Below are 22,189 nucleotides of genomic sequence, written 5' to 3' on the forward strand. Positions count from 1 at the left end.
TTACTAACCGCACATCCCTTATCCCCCATAAATCTTTTTTCCAGTATATATAGGCAAATTTTAAAGGGTTATCTAGAAGTTACGACATTCCGGAAAAAGCAATATGAAAGATAAATATGAAACGCAGTTTTGCTAATATTATTGTTAAATTAATAACGATAAATTAATGTAATAGAAAGCTAACATCGCATGTGTTATCTAAGGTTAATATTTACCAACCAAAATTATGTTTGATTTCCATTTGTCTCCTCGTTCGACACAGAACAATGCTGCCTCAATACCACCCTTGATCGAAGCACTACCTCATATTAGGTTCCCTGCAGCGTTGACCAGTTTTTGTAATAACTCCTTTAGACCAGCTCCAGCAAACTTATGCAGTTTGTAGTAATTAGTGACCACCGACAAAGCTTTGTTTAATCAATTTGGTTGTATTATTTGCACTATAAAAGACACACGTAATAATCTGAGTAAATTTGAATAACTTTGTGTTCAATTTGCATAGTAGAAACAAAACATGGACGTAGAACAAGACCGGACTGAATAAGCAGGAATTAAAGATGTTTGCTAACAATTCGTGCGTCGAGAGCGCAAAACGCTTTTGGTTTATGTGTACATAAAAAATCCCCTGCTTACGCAAATTTTGTACTTGTTTTGTATTGTTAAGTAATTTTAGGAGCTGGTGGTATTTGCTCAATGTTTTTCTTGTTTGTCTTTCTTCAAGGGTTTTCTTTACTAGGCATATTGTTTAAAATTGTTATTGCTTTATGTTTCACAAATTTACGCCTACACTCTATCTTTGTTCTTTTGTAAGTAAGCTTTTCTCGAACGAGATGGAAAGAAATTTTAAATCCACCCACGTTAAAAAAATAATTAAATTGGATTGTTTTGTTTCGCTTTGCTTTGTTTAATCAAGGTGTGTACAAAATATGATAAGGTTAAAAGAGTAAATGAATATTTTAATGTATATAAGATTTAGACGAATGAGAGAAATTCAAATTCGAGTAATCAGTTGAATGCGTAGAAATGATCATTGCCATTACATTAGTTATAAAAATGTTCCATTATTTATTTATTTCTTATAGCATTTTGCCAACTGCCACCTGATTAGCTGTAAGAACTGTACAAAACAGAAAATGTATAAACTTTTTTAATATCTATCTACCTATTTAAAAAAGTTCTAATTCAATTTGTTTGAGTCACTGTAGAAATAATTTCTCTTCATGTTTGCATTATTTATTTTATTAAAAAAAAAAAAAATTACTGGTATTTTATTATATGTACTCTGCAAACAGTGAAATCTTTAAATCTAAAAGTTCCTACTCAGTAGGTATTCTATGTTTTTCAGTAACTTTCTTCTTGGCTGCATTTTCGAAGAGTTCTTTGTTTTGGATATTTCTTTACTTTCTACACTGGACTTTAAAATTACCTTAACAGAGATTTAAATTTAACATATATGTTACAGACATAATTAAAACAATCACTGACTACGAATGGTTCTTTCTTTTCTTTGACCGAATTTCGAAAAATAAATTATGTTTACGTAGGCATTTATTTATTAGAGTATAATTTTTTTTTTGAAGCAAGAATTAATGTACTTTGGTAGGTATTTTATGCAGAAAATTGGACGTACTAAACAGATTAATCGGTTGATCAGTTAATCAAACATTTGAATTTTTACCAACAAATTTTAATTTCACTCTCAAATGGGCAATTTTTGCTCAAACCTTTGTATTTTAAATTTAAATTTGGCAACGATTTTCGGAATCATTTTCGCTTGAAAAATTTTAACGCACTGATTAAGTATCGCATAAAATTTATTACTTAGGAAGCGTAAAAATTAGTAACCACCCCCCTTATTATTAAGAAAATGTTGGTGCAAAAATATTTAAAACAAATTGCAATTTTCATTTCACTTTTTTATGAGATGCGAGGAAATTTTGTGAAAATGTTAAGGCTGTTCATTTAATTCAATTTGTTAATACAGTTTTAAAATTTGGAAAAATTCAGGAAATGTGTTAATACAACAAGCAAGTAACGATATTTCTTCTGATGTGTAACCAGATTATTTGCTATTCATTAAAATAACTAGAACCGGCACTGCAGCGTTTGCGGTCCAACATTCCGAATGCAATGATAAATTGATGACAGATTTATTTAATATTCATTTAAAATTTCTGTGACAATGTTATTTACACCGCAATGATTAAAATGCTTCCAATTTCCAGTTTGTAGTAGCATTGGGGGTTTCATGCAATGTTTGATGAGTTGCAAACCCGCTGCTAATCTCACGGAACTTTCCTCAAGTATAAATTTCTGAAATTAAAAGAGATTTAAACTCAATCTATTTAAATTTCAGCACCGTGTCTTTGTTTCGTACAATTAAGGATTTTGAGACGGATTGAAACATTGTTGCTAAGTCTGTTGACAGGACAAGATTGTGAGGCTTCAGTTTCTGTAACTACCCATAAAGCTTTTAATCGTTATTAGTCTCCGTCTCTTGCATAACTTTCCAAAGTTATTAAATTCATCTTGCGAAACCTCGCAAAATAATGTCTGAAAAGTGGAATAATGCGATATTAACTACTTGGACGAAACAACTCTGGTTACAAATGAGGATTCGAAGTAAGCTTAATCAGAATTCTAACACACCACTACTTTCCTAGGCATTTTTACTTCAAATCATGGTGAAATATCATTACAGTTTTCCAAACTGTGCTTGCAAGAAATTCTATTCAGTGAAAATATTCTTTACTGTGAATTTCATTATAACAATGAATTATCATTCTAGTGTGAAATACTCATGTGGTTTGCTGTGAGGTTGAAAAAGCGACAGGGTACATTTGGAATAATTCGTGTTGTTGGACTGAATTCAATATAGAAATTTTTATTCCAAGTGCTGAAACAAAGACTCTCTCGCTAGTGGCAATTTATATGGAACATCTAATAAACAGCGTTGCAGAAACTTCTAATAAAAGGAGTTTTTGTGTTTCCACCGCAAACTATGTATTTTTTTATTCCCAGTTCACAATAATGCTCATCTTGCAAAAAACACTCGTTACAATTTTTGGCAAAAGAGCTGATCGAGTGAACTTTGTGCCTCAAAGTTTGTAAGCGAATCTCTTGGTGAACTTTATAACATGAGTAAAATGAATTCGTTTTATATTGATACAAATATCAAACATTTCGACTGTGGTCAGTGGCGTACCCACAAAGACAGATATACTTTTCTCTTCACTAACGCGACTCTGTTTGTTTTCTTGGAGGAAGAAGAAAACATCAAATAATAATTTTAAAATTGTGTTAGCGATTCAAATTCATGTAAAAGTATTTGCATAATTTAGAAGTGAAGGATTTATCTGGAAAAGAAAAAAACATTTTTCCCTGGAGTGCAATATAAGAAAGTGTACCCTGCACAGATGGCTCCAGCCGGAAAGAAATGAAGTCGCCGCGTTCACCTTGAACATTTCGCCCTTTTATTCATATTTAAGTTGGAGCGTTTAGGGCCTGTCTTGGCGTAAATTCGAGTTATTCTCGTTCTTATTCTCTCTTCAATGCTTATTCGCCGTCTACGCAATTTATAATGAAGCCTTCCGCAGTATCATGACACTACTTTAAAATGTATTTTTATCGATCTTCGAGATTCCAACAAAACGAATGAAAGAACACGTACGTGTTGACTTTGCTTTGGATACTTTTACTCAAAAAGTAATAAATTTTCGAGGTTATATTACAAAGGCTTGTAACTAGATCCTTCTCGTCTTTGCGTTTGCTAAATAAAACTGCTGCCCTCGATCTAGGAATGCCTCTTCTTTGTTTTCTAAAAAGGTGTTTGCAATAACGTCAGTTTACAGGTCAACTGATTTTTCTTTATTTAAACTGTACTTTTTTGTGTACAAATTTTGAAAAAATTGGCTCTCTTAGTTCATTATTAAGTGTACTACCAACGCCTGATTAAAACTTTTTCAGATTAGGGTAGGATATGGAAATATTTTTCATTTCTTTGAGTAATCTGTATGCGTCAAAATTCATGTTTCAACGGTGACGCACACTTTCAAGAAACACTACCAAGTGCTAAATTTTTGTTTTATGGTTTTATATTTTTTTATATGCGGAACATTATTATATTGCAACACATTCAATTTGTACTTTTTCATTTCCATTTGTCCCCTTAATGTTAAACAACCATTTTCACGTAATGTATTTACAGAAGAAAATTGATGTTTTGTTTAACTAAAAGTGACGTTTTCTGTTTATGGATACAATGTTAGACGAACACATACTATCGACGGATGTTTCCGTTATTAAAGTTTTTTTAAAAGCGCATAGTGAATTTTTCTAAACAATACCGTCGACTGAAATTTCTCTGTAAACAGTTATTGTAACTCTGTTTTCAAAATAGACAGCAAAAACACAAAGTATTATGTTACTAGAGCTTACCGTTTAATTGACACTTGCTGTTAGTTCCTTTTCATATGGCAGTTTTCCTGAAACAACAACAGAAGTTACAGAATTCGAACATTAATATAAAAATTGGTTTTCAAGTGTGATGTACAGTAATTCTTGTTGATCGAAGCTCAAAACAACAAAACAGTCATTTTCAGAACTCTTGCTGGTTGCGTACGAAAATTTTGTTTTTGTACTAAGAGCGAAGACTGTGAAAATGGTTTATTTTGTTGAACAAGACACTTTCATCGTTATGTCTTGTTATCGCAATGGGAGTTCGTAAACGAAGAGTTTGTGTATTCTGTAACCGCTTGTAAGCAAGAATATCTGACGAAATACCGTAATTTAATATAATAATTCAAGAAACATCGCTAAAGGCCCACATAGGAGATGTAATCAACAGATTTGTTCGAATTGTTGATGATTTGAGACGACTTGAGCAGAATTGAACAATTGAACAACGGGTCCAAAGTATTGACGAAATTATGTTACAGAACATTTTTGAAATTAAAAAGAGAATGAGCATGTGTTTTGAACAGAATGATGAACATTTTCAACATTTACTGTGATGTTTAACCGCTATAAATTTGTTTCTTTTTATCGTAAAGAATTAGTTTTATTTTTTTAAAAACATGTGAAGCGTTTAGGCAACCAATTATACACATGCGTGTGGTCCATGTATGATCTTTGTCATGCGTCCTTGGGCAGTTAGTACGGATCTCCGTACAGTTAAATTTGAGAGGCGGCACGTTTATATGACCTACTGCGAGCGTATAATCATTTATAGAAACCTTGTATAAAATAAAAACCAGTGGCGTAAATAACACTCCCGCAACTTTTTTGACTTGAATTTTTCAACTCTTCAATTATTCTTCTTTTGTTTCTTTAGTTTTTCGATTTGGAATTTTGAAAAATTGAATAAACGAGAAATTATTAAGTCGAAAGAAACATTGAAAAATAGCGGAAATGAAAAAACGAAAAATTGTGACATAAAATCGGGAAAATGAAAACTGAAAAATCGGGAAAATGAAAACTGAAAAATCGGAAAAATGAAAAATAAAAATCAAGAACTTCAAAAATTGAGGAAAAGAAAATATTAAAAATTGAAAAATGAAACATTTTAATAACGAAGAACTGCAAAATTGAAAAATTGCAAATCGAAAAATTGAAGTTGAGAAATTGAAAACTCAAAAAATTAAAGTGGAAAAAAGAAAAAATTATGAAACCGAAACATTGAAAAATGGAGAAATTGAAAAATGAAAGAAAATGAAAAAGAAAAATTGTGATTTGCGAATTTTATTTTTTTTTTATGTTAGATTTGGGTTAAGAATCGACGAAACGTGCTACGTGTTTGTTTCAAGTGAATTTTTCCTTACAAAAACACGTATATCGATTGGAGTGAATCGTTCTTTAATTAATAAAATAAATTGTCTCATTCATTAATTTTTTTGAGTCACCCGGTACAAGTAATTCTAAAAAGTATGAGTGTTTTGCTAAACCACAAGTATATACAGTATAATATTTTATATACATATTTCAGAGAATATTTATTAGGTAAAAGTCTGAGATGACGTCATCAATTTTCTGGAAGAGGATAAACTAAGAAATCTTGATTAAATTGCAAAATGTTGTTTTACAATTTTGATTTTTTTTTATTTTTTTAAAAATCTGGATGTCAACAAGAATTCACACATCACAAGTGTAGAAGTATCTTATTTTATAAAATAAAATATATATTATTGTACATTTTGCAGATAAGGTCACCAAATAAGGTGGTGGGGATGCTTAGGCAAATTTTGGTTAGCGTTTAATCATCCGTATGATATTGCTAATATACATACAAAATTTGACAACTATCGGTCCAGTAGTTTCTGAAATTACGTCTCTAAAAAAAACGACACAGACGCCAGACAGACAGAGAGACACAAGGAAACGGGACACCATTTTTTGCGTACTATAGAAGTCATGAACGTCGAAAAACCATGAAAGTAGTAATGTCACTTGATGGACTCGATTACTATATTTCTTTAACTTACGGTTAGGAAGTAAAAATGCATTTCGAAGGAAAATATGTAGTAAAAACCAAAAATTATTATAAAAAAGTTGGTGGAAAGTTATTTCGACAGGACTTCCCTGAAATACAATAAAACAAATCCAGATTTTTCGAAAAATTATAAAATTGTATAATGGGAATTTTTTTTTTATGAAAATCCTTATAAGTCAAAATAAAGATATGGATGGAACGTTAAAATAAATGTAAAGAACCGTACTGGACGTACGTTCCAAATGAGTTTTCCCTTAACAAAATTTTGTGATGACGTCATCAACATTTTTGTAGATACACTTATATCACTTTGGAAACGTGCAGTGTAATACTAATGATAACAGTATTCTATTCCCAAATTTTCGAGAGTGAGCTGTTCCTGATTTAATCTTTAAAATAAATTGACTCATTCATAAATTTTTATGAGTCACCCTGTATAAGAAATTCAACACTTTTAATGCAGTGATAAATCACAAGTCAAGACTCATCATATTTTGCACAATTTAGATAGGATTTATTCGGCAAAATTTTGAGATGACGTCAACATTTTTTTGAGAGGGGATAAACAAATAAATTTTGCCATGATTACAGTAACCTTAAAATATTTACAAGATATCAGAGCAATCCGTTTCGCAGTTTCAAAGTTATATTGCAAAATATTATTATTCGGTTTTGAAATTTTTCCAAAAATTCTGGTTATCTAGGGTGAAGATTCAACACGGATTCACACACCACAAGTGCAGAAGTATCTTATTTTATGAAATTTAAAAAAACTTTTTATTTTAAGCTTTGGAGATGACGTCATCCTATTGGTGGTGGGGATGATTAGCTAAATTTTAGTTAGTCTAAACTTGTCTAATAAGAATGGATACAGACAGACAGACAGACAGACAGACAGACAGACGGAAATGGGACACCATTTTTTTCGAACTCTAGAGGTCATGACACATCGAGAAAATATAAAAGTGGCAATTCGGCCAATGGACTCGATTACTATGCTTCCTTAGCTTACGCTCGGGAAGTAAAAATATCAAATTATATTATAAATTTTAGTTTAATTTTAAAATTGTTAATCAACTGATACACAAAATCGTATACACAACAATATAATGATTTTTTAAAAAAAGTAGTTTTGGGCATTGTTTTCTTCAAAGTGAATTCATTACATAGTTATTTACATACATGTTAAAGTAACTATAGTTAATTGTTTTACCATGTACGTTACGTGACTGATCGACCATAAAAATTAACAAAAATTATCCAGCTACATATTTCAAAATATTTAATTCTTTGTACATTTTAGGGAACAATTTCTTCATAATATGTAATGTGGAAGTTGTTGCTATTATGTCTGTGAAATATGAGCACGAACTAAAATAACGTACGGTGGCGGCGCTATTTCTAGCATACTCATAGAATACAGAGCATTGTTTTCGGTGAAGAAAGCCTCTGAACGTGAAATTAATTAGGTACTTTTAATTTGATTACCTGATAAAATACATGTCTAAAACAGCTTTACTTACAGTAGCGAAACATCGGACGTTACTATGGGCTTACCGTCGAACAAAGCGAGAGCGTAATTAATATAATTTTCCATTAAGGTTCAAAATTGGTTACTCCATTTTGAATAATAATAAATACTCCAAAGAAACTCCCAAAACAAGTCTGATATATTGTACAAAAGAAAATGTTATCCCTTTTCCGCCAAACACACAAAACAACATATTTATCATACGTTGTTCAATTATCTTTAAGACCACATTTTGTAGAACAAAGCCAAAATGAAGCTATTCCAAATGTAATATCGGGATTTATGTTTGTAAGGTATTTCAAATTAACTACGGTTCAAATTATAACGGTTAATGATCTGGTTTGTTGAACCTGTGAAAAACATAATACGGGCTTGGTTATATTATGTCTATATGTACGAGTATATTTTATCTCTTAATACGCAGATACTGTTAATTTATTTTTTGTTATACGCCCCTAGCGTACAATTTCTCTGTTATGTAATTAAATGTGTTTTTTGAAATAATTTAGAATACGATAGCTAGTACATGAACTAATATCGTTTCAGGTTTACAAAAGATAAATTTAAAATGAAGTGACTTCTTTTCATGAAGTGCAACTTTCAGCTTTTCCGTAAACATTCATCCATTTACCGAACAAAGAATAACAAAACTGCCCATTTTTGTTTGCTTCTCTGCTTTTCTACGGAGAGATGACACATACATTGACCTTTATTGGATTGTTATATTTGCTTTTATACGCAATAAAGCTTTGAGAAAATATTATTTTTTGCGTATAATGTCATATCATGTAGAGCAGGGCAAAAATTTAATCTAATAAGATACGTGTAGTCCTGGAAACAACCAAGAGCAAATCAAAATACATTTACAGTGAACCGAAAAAAGATATTTTATTGAAGGTTTGTGTGGGTTAGACAACCTAATAGTTATTTATGTTACGAGCGGGGTTAAGGCCATTACGAGTCTAAAGTTTGCTCAAAACAAGGCGTTAGCCGAGTCGTGTAATCACAGGAGTAGGTATGAAATAATGCGTCGTCTATTCGTTTGAGTAGTGATTCGATAACTCGTCATAACTCATACAGTCACTGAATGTTCCAATTAAGTCCTAAGTTGAAGATGAATCGGCTTTTCTGGAACACGGGGGAAGTTTAATATAATTATTCCCAAGCACTTTTTAAATTACAGGCGAATTCTTGAGAATTATAAACTTAAAATTGTGCTTATTTCAAGTTATTTTTCAAGAACAGTATTTTACTAGCATCAGAGAGTAAAGTGAAGGAACACTATGAGTTTTCAATATCAGGAAAATAATCAAATATATAAGTTATACTTAGAGTCGACAAATTAGGTTAAAGATTTCGATTCATCCCATTTAGAATGCCATATTACACAGTAGGCAGGATCTGTATTATTGTGAGTTCCCTGAAAATTCAATTTGTTGGATAGGAATTTCAATTTTTCAGCAGAAAAATCATGTTAACGTTATTTGCGTGGATATTTTGACGTGAAATGTAATAAATTCAGATATTTTGAGTTTTTTAAATGTTGCCTGAAGATTTCCGATATATGAGTTAACATGAGCATGTGTGATATACGTGGGTGTATATTTCCCAGCCTGTAACAGAAGTTGTCATTTGTCTGAATCGGTGTTGAATTCAGGACGATCCTGGCATCAATTTCGTCGTAAACCGCGTCGGCCAACTTCCGGTCACCCCCAAAAATAGCATCAACACTCTCTAGCAGCACGTTGCCCGCAAAGGTTTTTATTGGTTTTACGATTGTGTCTCCGCCTATCGTTAACACCGATATATTTTTATGGTACATAATAATTTTTAACCCTTATACAGAAGTTGCAGAATTAAATCTTTGATTTTATCAAGAAGAGAAAGAAAATTTATTAACGCTTTTAATCTATAACTTCCACAAAACCATTCTTGTACTCATATATTTGACACAATCTTTATAGTTCAACACTTATTGTTGAAGGTATCAGTTCTTTTTCAAGCTCCATTTGTCAAATTTACAATTTCCGAAACTGCATTCATGTAGCTACGATTCCGATAAGTTAAATGAGACACACTTTAAAAGTTACTTGTAAGATCTTGCACAAACTACGAGTATTATTTTATAACTTCTCTGTTCACAACTCATTCATATTAGTCGAAACTTTTAGAACACGGAAGTTCTCCATTTCCTAACTCAGCTATTGTTTTACGTTGTTTTAGCTTTTTCCCTTGGTAGAATAAAGCCGACGAAGCGATATGATAGTAAGGTATGCAATTTGAGTTGAAGATATGTTTATTAGGCCATTCCATATCTCTGCAGCAACTGTCGAGATTGCGAGATGCATACTTAAAAAACTGCAGAGAAGCTTTGAATTCTTAAGGGTTATGATTCGTTTTAGAACGACGGGCGTGTTGCGTGCACCCCTACACTCTATTTGAAATTCTTCCCAAGACTAAATTGGAACTGTCTCGTTTCGTTTGATCAATTTTATGAAAGGATATGTTTCCCTGCAGTATAAAAGCAAATCATAAAACAACTGGCCTTGCTTAGAAGAACAACAAGCTTCGGGATGTAATATTATAACTCGTACCTTTGATTCATAAAGGCTTTCATAAAATTGTATCCAGTTAAGCAATGGGTTTAAAAACAAAAATTTCCATGTGCCTAAAGGGATGCGAAACGAAATAAAACAAAAGTAACAACATTTAAATTTCTTCATTGTTTGCACAGGTTATAAGAGCTGGAACTTGTTTTGTGTAGAAAAAGTAGAATTCATAAAACCTTGATCACTACGGCTAAACAACTAGAACTTTGTATTCCAAACAAGAAGCAACTATTTTAGGAAATAGCATTGCATGTAATCATGGTTTAATCTTTTGCAATGGCACTTTATGACTAGAGTAAATAGAAAAATATATGAAAACTGCACTTACGTTGAAACTTCATTCCGACGTAAATTAGAACAAAGGGTTACTTATATTGAAATGTTTTCTTTGACAAAAATCTAAGCAGTTTTTTCATCTTTCTATAAAAATTCCAGTATTAATGTGACTGTCAAAAATAAAGAAAATCGTAAGTTTGGCATTACGTGTTTTTTTTTGCTAGAACTAGTAATAAATCTCGGTTACATTTATTGATAGATACGGAGACAGAACTTTAGACAAGACGCTTGCATTATCTTCTGATAACAGTTAGTTAACGAAGTACTTAAATTCTATTTTAAAGTTAACACGATGAGAGATGCTTGCTGTGAACCTATTTTATTTACACACTATTCAAAATGATAACCCTCTTTATAGCACGACTAGGTCATAAACTATTTTATTGCTTTTAATATATTTTATTACAAAACTAAAATACGACGGCAATTACTGAAAGAATGTTAATTTTTTAAGTTTTATATTATCAAACATTTTCTCTTATGCTTTGGTCTTAGAAAGTTTAATTATACACATTATGGAAACTACTAATAGACTAGAGTTTATTAATATGAAAATGAAACAGATTTTGAAAAAATGTGTCTTATGTTATTACGCAGAACTTCCCCTGCACCTTAAGTATAATACAAATAGGTACATAATACCAGTCACGCAAATAATTTTTAATAATAACAACCAATGCACCCGCTTGTAATGATTGTAGTCGAATTCTTTCGAAGTATAAACATAAATACTCGAAGTTAAGTATGTTCTACCTTACGCTCTCAAAGTAAATATACAGAGTTATTGTATAAATTAAACGGAACACCCTAATAAATGTATGAAAATACATTTAAATTATAGCTCTATTAGATTCCTTAAAGACTTTTTCTACAGTATACAGCCACTGTTTAATTTTCCGCCCTTAGATCCTTGGAACACTCGGTATGAATCTATTTTACATGACTATTTTGTCAGACATGGTGAAAAAATCTGTGTTGTGTCATTAAATGTCGAAAATGAAAATATTTTCGAAACACGTATTTAAATCGAGTTTTTATTTTTTTTTTTTTGGCCAATTATATGTAACATTTGTAATTTCTTATTCATCCACACAGCGCGAAAATTATGTTCTGCTAATGAATAATGTTGCAGTATTTTAATTACGATACATTTATTATTACAATTAGTGTGCGACGCATAGATAAAAAAAACTTTGCAAAAAATGGCTGATAAGGTGTCGAGGAGAATTTTTTGTTCATTGGTCGTGTTGCGCAAAGGAGTTCTTTGACTTTGACTTTGACTTTGTTGAGGTGTGCGGTGTCTAAATTAGTTTGTTTAAGTGGTTTACTTTTGTTAAAAATAATTTGGTTTCGGGGTTATTGAAAGGTGAGTGTTGTGATGTGCCCATGCCATGATGAAGGGGTCTGCAAGAATCTGCGCGGTAGGAAAGGGAACCAGGATTTAAAGGGTAAGTCTTGCCGTTAGGCTTTATGTATCGGTCTATTATCCAATGTACTGTGCCTTATTTCTTCAGATATTTTATTGTAAATTGATATAAAAATACGGATATTAAGGGAGAAGTAGCTGTTTTGTACAAATGTTTACTTAACGACTTAATAAATATATTTGTTTCAACAAGAACTCAAACGTTAATATCTCGTCAGATATTTATTGTTTAAAACTGGCCTTTTGAGTTGAAATAATTTGGAATATCTGATAAGTTTTTATCAATGTTAATTCTTATTTAAAAATTAAATCCAATTTTGAATTTTATCTCATGACGGACTGTCTTTACGTTTTACGCATCCCTGGTATTAATGATATTATTTATTGCAATCATTGTTATTGTTTTGTGAAACATTTAAATTTCAGAATCGTTTTGAAAACATTTTTGTATTTGGGACATACTTAACTACAACCAAAAGAACTTCACTAAATCAGCAAAACGTTTCAGACAATCATTTTAATTGAAAACAACGGTCGGTCTTCAATGTTTGATATTATTGGCAACTATTTAAATGAAGTTTTGTTTAAATTAACTTTAGAACGTTCTTAATTTCCAAAAGTTGTGTAGCAGGATTATTTTTATTAAATTTTCATTTCTTATTTTCTGGATATTCCTTAGTTTATGGAGTGAACATATCGATATTCCATTTCCATCTATCTGTTTGTTAGCAAATTTTTAGGCAAATAATATTTTCGGACACTCTTTTATTAGGTGCATTTTGAGTCTGTTATATAGATTTTTTTCTGATCATCTTTACCTAGAATCGCTTAGTACCTATATATTGTGAAAACATTTTCTGATAAGTATTTTTTAAATCTTATCTACTTATTAAACCTGCGTAATGTTGAATTTAGTCATTAAAAATTAGTAGGTATAAAGTTGATGTTAACTTCTATGGTATTTTTCTTTGTGTACATAATAATTTTGTGTTTTTTGTTACAGTGGGTCCGTAAATGAAGATGAGGGGATTCACTAAATTGCAGCAGAAGAAGAAGCTTAAAGGTTAGAATTTTGCATTAATTTTAAATTGGGTGTTGTTTTTTTAACATTTTTTTTTATCTTTTATAAAGCATGTTTTGATCGCTAATTTTATATTATTTTTGTTTTATCAAATTAGTTTTTACTTTTTTTTGTTACGTATTTTGCAAGTGTTTTATTTTATTTTTTATGCACTCTTTTCCTTATGTGCGTCTCTTTAGACAAATTCGTGTAGGGGAAAAATGACGTTTTTTTTTATAATTTTTTCCCAAAATTATTTAAATTATATCTTATTAATAATTGTTTATAAACAATTTTATTTAGTGCCTGATTCTGTTCATAATCTATTTTAAACATATCATTAAACTCCATGTAAAATAAACTTTGCCGGTTTACAATACAGTCTCATTTATCTTTATTTTTAGAATGACATGTAAATATGAGGTTTTTAAAATTTCGGTATTCTAAGTGATCAATTTCTTTACATGTCGACAAAAATTGCTTCTTTAACACATGTTTTTCTTTTCTTTATTTAAACGTCAACTTGCTATACTGCGTCAGGATAAACTCGTTTTGGAATGAAATTTTCCAGAATTTTTCGATTCTTGTTTATTCCATTTTTGTTTCCACATTAATACCTGCTCTGGAGTCCCAATTTTAACACATTTTTCTATCTTTAATAAAAATTCTTGTTTCATAAATAAGATAAACAAGATATAATAATAGAAAGGAATTTTTTTTTTAGTTAATAAGTTAACTAAAGGAATTTTATTATCTATTTTTCCTCTCTCTCATTATTATTCCCTTGCCTCTGAAGTACAATAAAACACACCTTAAAAGTACGCATCCTTGCAAACAAGAAGTATTCCTCAATGCTATAAAAACAGTTTGACTTTAGATTTTTCATTTTAGTTTTGAAATTCTGTGGATTTCGAGCTTTAAATTCTTGTGGTAGTACATTATACAATTTAACACTAATGTATTTTATAGACTGCTGTTTTTTATTTAAGCGGTGGAATGGGACGACAAATTTATCCTCATTACGAGTATTGTAGGTGTGATTATTTGAATTTTTAACAAGAATGTGTTGATTCTCGTGAGCATATAGGAGAGCATGAAAATAAATAAATTTGGAAGAGGTAGTATATTTCATTTTTTAAATAGTGGACGACTTTGTGTACGTTGATCGTGAGATTTGCTAATAATACGTACAGTCCGCTTTTGCAAGGTAAAGATTCTTATTGCATGATTAGAACTATCCCAAAAAATTAGGTTGAAAAGTTAACACTGTTTAGCCTCTTCGCCACGTGGCCCATATGAAATTGCCAATTAAGTTTACTGTCTAGTATAAAATCTAAACATTTGACTTGAGATGTATTAGAACTCTTACCGGACTTTAATGAGAATACAATAGACTGAGTTTTGATTTCACTCACAAGTCTGTTGGCACATAGCCACTCCTTACAGTGTGTTAAGCTTTCGGATTCTAAAATTTTAAGTGAGTTCAGATTGTCGCTGTAGTTTATTAAAGTCGTATCGTCTGCGAAGACTTTTTTTGCATAATTATTTATAGGCAGATCATTAATAAATATTGAAAAAAGCAAAGGGCCCAAATGAAACTGGTTTCATGTCTGACATTTAATTTTTTTCACTTACTGCTTGGTACCTGTCCGTGTCTCTTTTTCTTACCATAATGGTAAAGTAAAACGGCCGTCTGTCAATAATTAATATTATACACAAAATATAATCAATTTATTTAAATTAAACAAAAAACAGCCAACAATAATTATTTGTATATTCTTTTCCCTTCCTTTTTGAGATAGGGATTAATTGTAACATCCGTACCTTCTTTTAAATTAATTGTACTTCGCAACATAGAGTATTTCCTTCATAGACTGGATGATTTCAAAGGAGCGAGTTCAGTATTTAGATAAGCCAATAGGGTATCTTTTGTGGTTTTTTGCGATCTTATGCTTTCCGCATTTGTTTGCAGGCGGAGTAATTTTTTTCGTAATAACCTCTTGACTTTATAGGGAGGAGTGTTTCTTTAAAAAACAAAAAGAACAATTTCATGATTTTTAATAGCCAACTTGCACAAAACAATTTTTCAAAACAAATGAAAATTTACATACATTTGTCACTTTTACAACTCTATAGCATGACTAGATGTTTAGTTTTTTTTTGTATTTTTACATAAAAGATTTAATCGCTGCAGTCGGAAAAAAGCTAAAATTGGCTCGTCAATAAAGCCCTGGTATATGCACTTATTACATAAATAGTTATTTGCGTGTAGAAAAACTGAGCTTAATCATTATCCATTAACGTAATCATGAACGTTTATTACTATTTTTAAATCCATTATATTTTTGATTAAATAAAATTGTAAATGCACCGAAAGGTAATGAAAATATATTCAGTCTTGACTTAATCGAAAAATATTCGAAAGTGCTAGCAATAAATAACGAAAAGTAAATCATTCAGTCTAAAAAAATTTAGACCATTCGTTTTCTCAATTTTAACAAAAAAAAAAAACGTTACTGCCATTATCTTGGTATTAATCGTAAAAAAATAAGTTGCTCTGTTTACGACATCCAACATTTTGTATTTTTTCGAGAACACAATTTCTGCAGAGGATAAAACAATGGATATAGTAGCTACAAATCAGAGCACAGTTGTGAGATTTTGTATTGTCGCTTTACACGTAACGTTAAAATATAAGCTGGACTTGCGATTTTTGTTTTGCGCTGAAATCGTTACAGATTTCCCCACATCCAGCAAGTTAAACCGTAAAAGGAATGCTAAAATACATGAAACGGAATAACTAAAGTGATTTAATGCGTTAAACACTCTGAATTAAATTTTTAACAGTTTTTTTGTACTGTCTTTATTAACTGAGACATTTTATGTTAGTTTCAGTTTCTGCTTGCCATCGTTCTGTGCGTCGCAATTCGGTTAATTTGACTCCAAACAAAATTAAATGTTAAAACATCGCTATTCAGGGCGACAGTAACGGTGCTGGTGTGAATACAAAAACCCGAATAGCTGTTTTTCTGGGCCAAATTTTAATTTCGTTCCTGCAAAGCTCAGTGATTGATTCATTAGCATTTTTCAGTGACTAGGTCGTGATGGCTGAAAACGAGTTCTTCGATCCGAGCTGCTTTGATTAAGCTGGACTAAACAAGAAATGTGAGGGCGAGGTTGATGAGAAAATAAAGTTGGAAGTGAAGAACTCACTATTTCCTTCTTTTCGCTTGGATATGGGTCATTCGTAAATTTCTTTTGTTTAGAAAATTTTTGCGCTTTAATTTTTTGTTGCTTAATCTGATTGTCGAGGCAAATAGTCGTTCAGGAATCTTATGAAAAGCCCACTGTTGATTTCGCAGAGTAAATGTTTGTATAGGTAGGCAGGCACCTTCGAATTACGTAATTGCGAAATTTCATGGCTTCGTTCACATATTATGCTACTGGAGTTTTGTTTGTGTTTCGTTGTTTGACATAAAAAACTTTTTGCTTTCCTCTTTTTATACCATTCTCATTAGCGCCAAGTTTGCAAATTCGTTTATTATATTAAATTAAATGAAATAAGTTTTCTGCTTCCATTTACTCGTAAACATTGTAAACTTTTATGCAGCTTTGTACAATTACGTACCGAGAGCTCTTAATTATGGCGAAAAGAAGTAAAATGTCAAAATAATTTTTTGTAATGTGCGATGGAGGCGCTGTCACGTCTTGCTGTTATCTATTTAGGATTTCGGAATGAAAGTCATAAAGCGACCCTAAAATTTCATAATATAAAAATAAACCCGACTCCGTCATATTCTTCTAGGGGTTAATAACACCAACACACATACAACTCCTGGTGATCATGGACGATAATGCGTGTAGAGACCCCCGTTATAATAACGTTCTTTTTAAATGAGTATGAAGAAAGTTTAGGATGGCACGTAATTGCCAACATCTTCTTTGTTGTTACGTACTTCTAGGATTTTTTAACGATACGGCTGTAGACTGCGAGGAAGCGAGCTTGTCCGCTAAGTGCCTATTCAAAACCAAAATGGCACAATTTTCAAAATTAAACCGCATGTAACAACCTAAAAACGGAAAGGATCACTTAATTCACTGAGCTTACTGAAATAAAGTTATTTTACGTCCTGAAATGCGAGATGAAAGCAGAAATATACAACAAAGAAGAGGTTGTACACAACTATAACGACAAACAACTTATTCGATGGCTTATTTAACTATTTTTTTTATGATAATAATCCACATGGTATAAATGCTGTTGTCATGTGATACCTCTTAAATCTACTACAAATGTAATACGCTGAACCGAGTTACACCCAACCTGAACACTACTAATGAAAATGTAAGGTAGTTGCTGTCCGTGTTGCTAAAACTTGATTTATTGTTGACACGTTTAGGCGTTGATTTTAAAACAGCGGGATCCTATTCCGAAATTGTTTATTTCTCATTAGTCTTGACATTTGGCAGTGTAGGTGGCATGGAAAGGTTTTAATTTCAGTATCAGACTTGCTTTCATTACTTACAAAATAACCCCGCTGTGTATCTATCGTAGTTATATTATCTTATAAGATTAACATAAAATTAATTACGTAAAGTTTTTCTAAACTTTGTTAATGTTGCAATGGATTTTCGCTTTGTCTTATTTTATTTGCTTGCACTTCCACTGAAGATAGAACGCTGCAATGAATGCAGTTCAGTCCCCACGAAACATCGAAAGGTTTTTCGTCGCCCTCGTTTGGTCTGGATTCTCTATGAGAGCAACAAAGTGGGATTCGGTGAACCAAATTTAAAATTTAAAGTTTTAAGGTTACGAATTCAAGTTGGGCCAACTACTTTGCATTGCACAGCACGTCACTGAGTGTTTAGTAAACGTTCTTTTTGGTAGTGACGGAAGTTTTTCACTGATTTAGCCACCGAGAAAAAGTTTTTTCGCCATACCTGTCATATACTTAAGTTGCCTTTTTAAAACGAAATTTAAAAACAGTGTCGGGTTTATAAATAATGCGTCATTTCTATGGTTACATCAGGGCAGTAATTAATGGACGGTAAGTGAATAAGGTATGAACACCTAGAAATTAAATTTTTTAAATTTTACGTTTGAAATTTTACGTTTTATCATTCGGATCCTTGATTTGATGAGGACTGTCAGCCTCCGTGTCTTTTAGCTCAAGAACGTTCGCTCTAGTATCAGGCAGAAGAGTAGCTGAGGTTCTACGAAATGAGTGTCCTGTATATTTATTTGCATTTTCCAGTTTCAAAAATTTTGATATCTTCGAAGGAATTCTTGCAAAAATGTTCTTACCAACAGGTTGATTTATGCATTTTCCATTTTGATATCGCAGACAGAATCTTGTAACTGCACAGTTTTTTGGTCGAAGATTAATTTATTGTCTCAATAAATCTACACAACTGATATTTTCATTGACGTTGTAAAGCTTCGTGGAAAACGGTTTTTTGAATCCGTTATTTTCACAAAAAAGAAGTTTATCTTGCCTATAACATTATCTATCGTCATTTTGCACAATTCATCTTTGCAGCACCGCTTTTCCCATTACTGCTATCGCCTTCAAAAATAAAGAAATTATTATACGAGAAAAAGTGTGTTGTTTCTAATTACCTACTTTTTTCATCAGGAAAGTACGGTCAGATGCTTCAGTCAAGACACCGTGGTATAAGTAAGGTGTTTCAAATCCACTTATAAATTTTCCTAAAATGGGCGCTTAAAAACTGGTATCGTAATAGATTGTGGGAGCTTAAGATGACCACCACCATGTGGTAGTTAAATGTACTATTTAAGTTATGGTTAAGTTCTGCTCAATTGTCTAGTATTCGTATACTCCGTATAGCGCCACTTACCCGTTAATAACACATGCCTACTGCTATAATTTTCAAAAATTTTTACGCAGTATTTGTCATTCCTCAACCGTGTCTCTGGTTTCTAGTCTGTTTTAGTTTATTTGTGGCTAATTATTAGACTCGAGATTTACAAGCGCCGTTTCGTTTCGTATTTGTTTACGTCTATTAGTGCTTTATGTTGTGTTTCGCATTTTAAAATGCCTTATTCGTTTTGTTGTGTTCCGTCGTGTTTCTCCACAGATCCTTCAACATCCTTTCATGAGTTTCCCTCTAATTTTAAGTTAAGACAAGTATGGTTAGGAAAAATATACCCTAATACCGGTAAATCTTTAATAAGTATTTTGATCAAGTACCTATTTTTATTTCCATACAGTTTGAAATATTTTATTAAAAAATACACTTCTGAATACGAAAAATCATAGATCAGTGCCCAAGATTATCGGACAAAACGGTTGTTTGTGGTTTACATTTCCCGACGTCATGTTTTAAAACGTCTGAATAAGGAAGAAAATTGCTGAAACGTGATGCTATTCCCAATTCTTAACAATGATATCGTAATTAATCAAAATCATTTTCCTGTAAGTTCTACCTACTTATAGTACTCTATTACCAGAATTGTCTAATTTGTGTTCTTCAGAATGAAATTCCCACATTATCAAATCCTCGACCATCCTCAAATCCCTCATTTGAAAATCTGCCAGTCTTTCAGGTAATGGAATTCTTACCCTTTTTCACATTTTTATCTATGAACGTTTTCTCAGACGAAATAGAACAGTACAAGAAGGAAATTAAAATGTTAAATTTGAAAATCTAACGTCTGATCCAATACAATGATAAAAATACCAAAAGCTATAACAAATGGAAGCAGATTTAGGCAAAATAAGTGTTGATACCTGCGGCCAGTCTTTATAATTAACAATTAATTGACAATTAACGAAAAAGTAGTGAAATTTTGAGTTTTCTCAGAATGAAAAAACAATGAAATTCAGGTTGAATGAGCAGGCCGTAGTTAATAGACAAATTAGTGATTATTGTGAACAGTTTCATCATAGTATCCAGCAGAGGGCGCTAGAAACTTTAAGTTCCCGTGGCCTCCTGGGATCTCTCGAAAAAAGACCATTTTAAACTCGGACTTCGCAGACCTGTTATATACGGCCGTGGTCAAGAATGCCACAATTTCTGCCTCCTAAAACACTATTCTTTGGACGATATCCTGTATTTTTACTTTTTAGGAATGCTCTTAATTTTGGATATTTAGAAATATCTATATTTTCATTTAAACAAATATTTGATCGTAGCATGGAATATTCGCACCATAGACTTGCTGCGGACTGATATATTTGTTAAATTGAGGAAATACGCCAGAAGAATCGTTTGGGTACTGGAAATGTCCCCTTATTCTTTCGAATTACACCATTCCTTGAATATTTTGTAAGCTGTTTCATACCGCTTTTTTGATTTGTCTGGAATAACTGAAGCACAAGCAAGATTCGCAGCTCCTTCCACATCTATTGTCAATGATGGTACTTCAAAAAATACAGCGCACAATATGGGTTTAGAAGTTTTAAAATTTCTGTTGGTTTTAATTTCAATTCCATAGTAACAAAAAAAAGCTTACTTGCTTTACCTGACGGTCCAATCGCGCAATTATTCTTGAAGGATTTGTCAAATATTTTTTAAAATTAGCTGCTTCAGGTATGGCGAAAAATACTGTATGCATCGTGGAATGTTAGGGTCTTTTGTGGTCTCGAAATCTTTAGAAAATCTCGGGCCTTGTGGCCCTCAATTTCCCAAATTTCATTTCTCGACCACAAAAGTGACACTTACATTCCGTAGTATATAATACACTATTTCGTTGTCCTTTTTTGGCCTGGCTGTTTGATAAGTAAGACGAACAAAGTGGGATTCCCTGAATAAAATTGTAGTTTGAAGTCTTGAAAGGTGAAATATAATAAACTCTTTTTCTTAATAAGATAACTCTCAATAAACTCTTTGTTTAGTATTAGCGGCAATTTTTCAGTGATCTAAATTCGAAGTAAGTTTGTAATTGGAATTTAATCAGAGAAAAATATATGTGGAATTTGATGATACACTTTACTATTTTTATTTCCTGAACGAAAACTATTTTTTGCAGTTCATAGAATACGAAAATGACGGTCTACCATTTGCATTTCTCTGTTGTCTGTCTCTTGACGATTTTACTAGAGAAACTTCGAAACTCCTAAACGCATTACTGTGAAATTTTTGTATTTTGACGATAGTTGTAGGTACGGAAATGGTAACCAAAATTTCGCTGTTCAGTCAATTTCGCTAGCTTGAAATTTACATTATAACTGTTGTATTGTTTAAGAATGCCTTAAAAAATAAAATTTGTAAAATGAAATGTTAATTTTTTTGTCCTAGAAGCCACGCACAAAATTTGATCTAGTGATTATAGAACTGACCTCATTATTATCATCCCAGAAGTTTCATAGCGTCATCTGAAAAAATTATTAAATAAACATTTATTAAAAAAAAATGCTCTGGGATATTACGCTAGTGTTTTCATTATACAGGGTGTGGCGGAAAAAATTCAAGAGATTATTCTGTTAAATATGATCTTGATTTTTCGTCTCTGAATAATTTTCGGAAAAACACTGTTTCGAAGATACGGGGCGATAAAAGTAAAGTAAAACAGAAAAACCGGTGAGGTGGATTTTTATTTATGGGGCCATTTGAGAAAATTACTGTACTTCAGTCGAAATTGAGAAATCGGATAATTGAGGGGTGTAATGCAATAATAAAAAACAAACCTGGTATTTCTGAAAAAGTTTAGTAGTCGATGAGAAGAAGATTGGGAACTGATTTACATGTAACATGAATTAATAAAGTATTGTTTTTT

At 31.6% G+C, this 22,189-nt stretch overlaps 1 protein-coding gene across 1 annotated transcript in view; it reads right to left on the reverse strand.

Moving 5' to 3' along the window:
• Positions 1–22,189, reverse strand: part of LOC135134514 (hemicentin-2-like) — a 392,661-nt gene that overhangs the window by 141,211 nt on the left and 229,261 nt on the right. Inside the window, exon 3 of the mRNA XM_064063218.1 lies at positions 4,438–4,484. The gene's annotated coding sequence lies outside the window, so the exon portion shown is untranslated. The remainder of the gene's footprint in view (positions 1–4,437; positions 4,485–22,189) is intronic.

The sequence above is a fragment of the Zophobas morio genome, unplaced genomic scaffold (genome assembly GCF_036711695.1).
Source record: "Zophobas morio isolate AGI-343-1 ecotype UQ-CSIRO unplaced genomic scaffold, CSIRO_AGI_Zmor_V1 ptg000023l, whole genome shotgun sequence".
Taxonomy (NCBI): domain Eukaryota; kingdom Metazoa; phylum Arthropoda; class Insecta; order Coleoptera; family Tenebrionidae; genus Zophobas; species Zophobas morio.